This window comes from Acanthopagrus latus, chromosome 5 (assembly GCF_904848185.1).
Source record: "Acanthopagrus latus isolate v.2019 chromosome 5, fAcaLat1.1, whole genome shotgun sequence".
NCBI classification, from domain to species: domain Eukaryota; kingdom Metazoa; phylum Chordata; class Actinopteri; order Spariformes; family Sparidae; genus Acanthopagrus; species Acanthopagrus latus.
The window spans coordinates 7,503,801-7,509,332 of NC_051043.1; positions in this window are offsets into that span (position 1 = coordinate 7,503,801).

Genomic DNA, 5,532 nt, shown 5'->3' on the forward strand with positions numbered 1-5,532 from the left:
TTGATCTGCTTCATTTGATTCCTATTCAATTTGGTTTTTGAATATTTTGTATTTGATTCTTGTTTTTTAGTCTCTGCCTACTTTCTCAGCTTTTGCCATTTTTTAAAAATATCAGCTGCCTGGAGTCTGCATTGAGCTAAATGTCTGCCCTTTAGTCACTGGCACATGCCAAGGGCCTCCTTGCCACTTGGAGGCCCAGACAAATGAGAAATCAACTGCAAAAAAATAAGTAGCTATATATATATATAAATATAAAATGAAAAAAAAAACCCCTCCTAATCACTCATTCAATATTAGTATATTTATTTATTCTTCTTCTAAAACATAAACAACATTCACTACACTTGTTCTATTATTACATGACCAACAGTTTAGAATGCATATCTAAACAGAAATAGATAAGCTAAATTAATGAGCATGATAATAACTATGTGCTGTTTAAAACATTGCATTTGTTGACAAAATATGAAAATGTGCATTAAGAGAGGTTCTGATCATACAGTCTGTCTGGTGTAATCTATTCATTTAAGCCGGCCCTGGTGATAAGAACCTTTTTATGTGTGTCAGGAGGCAGCTATTTGAATGATGCAGCGGAGGCCACCGCCCCGGGGGCGCTAATGTTTGAACTATCATCCTTCACTCGTCACAAATATTTGTAAAAGGGACAAAGAGGCAGGCTGATAAGGAGGTGAGCTGGTGTCTGATTGTTGAGAGGCCATTGTGAGGAGGACAGCCAGACATGGAGCTCTGTAGGCATAGTGTAAAATTGTGCAAACTGACTCCCAGTTAGCTGTCATCGGTGGATTGATTCTGAATATATAGCCTGGTGTGAAGCCAGATGACCAGGCCTGCTCTTGGAGATCTTGATATGATGTCCACAGTGGAGTCTTACTCAGTGTGTCTGAGGCTTCAGCGCTTTCATTTGAAGCTCCAGCAGTTTGGTTTTCGTCAATAGCGTTTAACTCTGCCCACTCTCCTTCCTGCATGCAGCCAATCACAGCTCAGTCCCTTGTCAGCAGGATCTCCTTAGACAGGGGCGGGTCAGAGCTTATCCTCCAGGTTATTTTAGGGAGGTTAAAGGGAAAACACAAATGAAACAAAGTTGTAAAGTTCACAGTGAATGTGTGTCATGTGACTTTCAAGTCGGTCTCAAAAATGTAACATGAAACCATTCACGTTGGGTTTGGTGAGATTAGAGAGGCCGACAACCATGAGTTTAATTCTAAAAGTATTCAGCTGAAAATATCTGACCCCTTCCCCTCAGGCCTCCCTCCAGAGTTACTCCTGCAACACACATAAGCCCCACCACACCAACATCCACTGCCTCCTGCTGGCGAGCTGGGTGATGTGTGTGAGCAGCTATTACGTTACGTTTCACAAGCTCTCTGAGCTTATTTTTGTCTAATAAATACATTATTAAACAACTATTGTTAAATTCCACAATCATATAAACACAAGCAATCATTAAGGATCCCACTGGACGTCCTGGTACTCCATACTAATATCCAATGGGAAAACACAAGAAAAAGCAGTGAAGTTCAGCTGATAGGCATCTGGTAGTCCACTGGACAACCAGAGTGGGTCACAATACATTTACTGTTCAATCACATCTCAAAAGGGAGAAGAAAAAAACTAACTACTGTGCCGTTTCCTAACTGTATTTTCAATTTTTCTCTCGTGTTGATGGATTGTGTCTGCTTAACTCATACAGCGAATTGTGAATTGTGGTTTCCCCAGTAAACACACCGACCCATGTGGCTGTCACACCTGCAGTGTCACTGAGCTTTCTATATTTTTAATCTAAAACAAAAACCTGGTGCCAGAGCACTGGCGCTCATAACTAGCTGTATTCATTTATAGACAGAAACGTGTTTTACAGTGCCACACTGTGCTAGATAATTGTGCAGGTTTCCCTTTTCTGTGCAGCTTAATAAAGGGTTTCCAGAGTTCACTGTTTCCAAGGGCTTTATATTGCATGTTCAAAAGAACATACATGTATGATCATGAATACTATGCAGCTGCAGTTATAATGCAAACCCTAACCCCTGTTTGAGAGAGAAAAAAATCTTTACACAGTGCAAGCTACAGATGCATAATTTGTTCACATTTGTTGTTCTTTATAGATGACTACCAGCAGTGGTAGCTTCAAAGGATAGGCAGCAGGCTACTGTTTGGGAGAATTCACCGACGATAGCTGGAAAAGACACAAAGACACTATACTTAATACGAAACAGAACAATCCTTACTTCTTCCTAAAGAATTCAGTTTCTTTACGTCTTTATTTATTTATTTTTTCCACTTTAATTTTTATTGATTTTTCAAATTTTGTATACATTTACCTCTCATCCTACAAAACAGAGAACAGACAAAGCCACACTAAAAAGCAAAAAAAAACCCAAAACAAATACACAAGACTGATGCTGATTTTTACCCCCAGTCCTCAACCATTCTGAATAAAGGGAATGGACAGAAGACTTTCAGGATTTCAAGTTCATTCATAGCTAAACTCAGTGATATAGACAAACTAAACCAAGAGAATCATGCTCACAAACTAACACTGAGTCACCTGTTGACAGACACTTGTTCTGCACAACAGCCCTGTAGCACTAACTGATGCCATTGTGTGCCATAAGCCTCAGAGGCAGAGTTCTTTGCATTCAGAGAGCACTTCTCACCAAGGCCAGGCACACAGCCTGCAGCAATGAATATATGTAACTGAGGAATCAAGAAGATCTGATGACTCACCATGTTGTGTTCTTACCTACAGACAGCTTTACACTGCAGTTGAATTATTCAACACAGAAAGCCTGTGGATATGTCTGCTGGTCTATTACGTGGTATTGTCTGACATGGCTACCATTGTCATGCATTTCACAGGATCATGTCACCCTATGGTGAATACATTGTTGGTTTCATGAATACCTGCTCTAAAAATCCTGATCCTTCAACACCAAAAGCTACAGAGGCAAGCGGAATGACTTTTTCTTTACAATCTGTAATCTATTTTTACATCTGCTTTTGTCCATAAAATGATGGCTGCACCCACAACATCTGTTACAGATACTGTGAGTAATGCAAAATCAAATGGGTGTTTGGTTTAGGTAAGATGTTAACCACTTGATTTCCCAATTTTTAGACATGTTAGCTGCATGAAAATTGTTTTGTAGATGTTAAAAATGCCAACAAATAGTTGGAAAAAGTTTTCACATAATGGTACAATGAAGATCTGCTAGATAGTTTTGTTTAGATATTCATGGTTCATGGATGCATCCTAATGACTGATCCCCAAACATTTGCTCGTCCACTGCCAGCAGACTGACATTTGTGGTTATGACTGGGATGAATTGTATATACATTGTAATTGAATTTCCATCCCCAGATGTTATTTACACCCCTTTTAAAGCCAAAATTAACATAATGCGCAATGACACACTGTGTATAATTATTGCAGAGAAGGACACTGTTCAGATAATTCCTGTGTTGGTTCCACTCAACTTGAATTTAATTATTATGGTACCAGGGAATAATTACACAATAACTGTTACTTTGATTGTATTATACGCTCCTTTTGTTTAAAGTTAATAGCAGCTGTTAACTCAGCATGCAACAAATCACTGATCACTGTCAATCAGCACATCCTTTTCTAAGTCTGAGTCCCAGGTCAGAAATCATTTACTGGTGAAAATGAAGGGCTTTTTCTGCATCAACTGGCATCTTGCTGTGGCAATTTAGAGATCTGCTCGGACAAGATAAAATGTCAATGAGCAATCATTTAGACCGGCGTGTAATGACTGCTGCAGTCTAGTTCAACATCAATGAGCTGCTTGGATGTGTGTGCTGAGGAGAGAAAGTGGCAGAGATAGACAACATATTAGAACCTCTGTGAGGTTATAAAGCCACTGACAGTGATGTTGGTGATTTCGAAATGTTATTATGAAAGCCACTCACGTTCTCACAAGACACACCTTACTCAGCCTCTGATTAGCTGGCTTTGTCAGTTGCGGTCAGTACGCTTGACTGAAACTGTTTACTCTCACAGTAGTTCTGGCTATGTCTGTTTTGGCAGTTTTTGAGCTGCAGTTGCAGTAAAGTCAGCAGCACGCTTACCCTCACAAAGTTAGCGATGTGGAAGTCAACTATTTCTCAAATATTTAATCAAAAACCAAAGTATTGGACAAATTAAAATGGTGACCCTGCCACTAGCATGGCAAAAAAAAAGAGCATAGCACATTCCAATCAAGTTCTTGTTTAGAGTTTGAAAGTTGTAAGTAGTTAATGCTCTAAAACATAAATGCTTATATCAAGCCACTGATGAGAATGACCTCTCTGGTTGCCGGGTTGTGAAGAAACCCTTTAACTAAGTCTGTTAAGTTATTAACATCCGTAAATACAGACTTTATTGCTTATTAGAAACACTAATCAGTGTTTGGGAGCAGTAATTCAAATGAAAAAAATGCATTAATTAAATTAAATTAAGTTTAAATTTTGACATTTAAAGCATTGTGCATAATTTAGCCATTTACAGATGCAGAGGAAGCATGTCCTCACGACACCAACTCTACAGAGACCTTTATGCATTTTCTTGTGTTTTTAGTGGCCAGTAGAGGGGGACACAAGGGCTGTAAAGTATGTTGCAGTCTGCAGCCTCACAGCTACATGCAACTAAATCCTACATACTGGACCTTTCAAACACTATGTCCATGGTTCACCTTTATATTCATATAATTCTAAGAAACTTGGGTAATTTCACTTGAGATGCAGTCTTGTTTGTGATAAATATTGAAAGTAACAACGGGACACATTTCTCCTTTTCACAGTTCTTTTTTGAAGAAATGAAAAAGTCCATTATATTTCCATGATAAGTCCATGATATTAGTATATAGGCACTCCTCTTTATTCATGTATGCTGGGATAACTGCTGTTATAATATTAGGATGCAGATTCGCAATTTCTCCTTGTTTGCTCAGAGGCAAATCAAAGGGCTCCAGACAGCATCTAATGGCTCAGACTATACGACGGTGGATGCTGATTATTCTCGTTCACCCAGGTCACTAAAATGAAAAGAGTGACCACGCTGCCTCCATTAAATACCTCGCCGCAACCTTTTTCTCAGAACTTAACAGCATACAGTGACAATAGTGGCATATCTCACTAATGAAAAGAGTGCTCGAGAGGATACAAAGTTAGGCAGATAAAAGCCCTATGTTTACCAAAAAACGACATTAATCTTTAACAAAATAATACTAATTTTCATATTGCTCCACAGAAACATGCATAACAGAGGAGAGGATTGCTCATTGATGTTTCCAGATAAACAATGATTTACTGGGTAATACATTCACGTCAGCTGGAAATGTTTCATTGAAAGAAAATGCGACTGAAAGCATAATTTTAGACAGTAATCTTCATGAAAATGGTATGTGGGAAGCACCCAAACAATAAGATAAGAAAGAAAAAAGATTTGTTATAGTGACCATTGATATTTATGTATAAAAATATAGTATATGTTTACACAGAAATGCACAGACAACG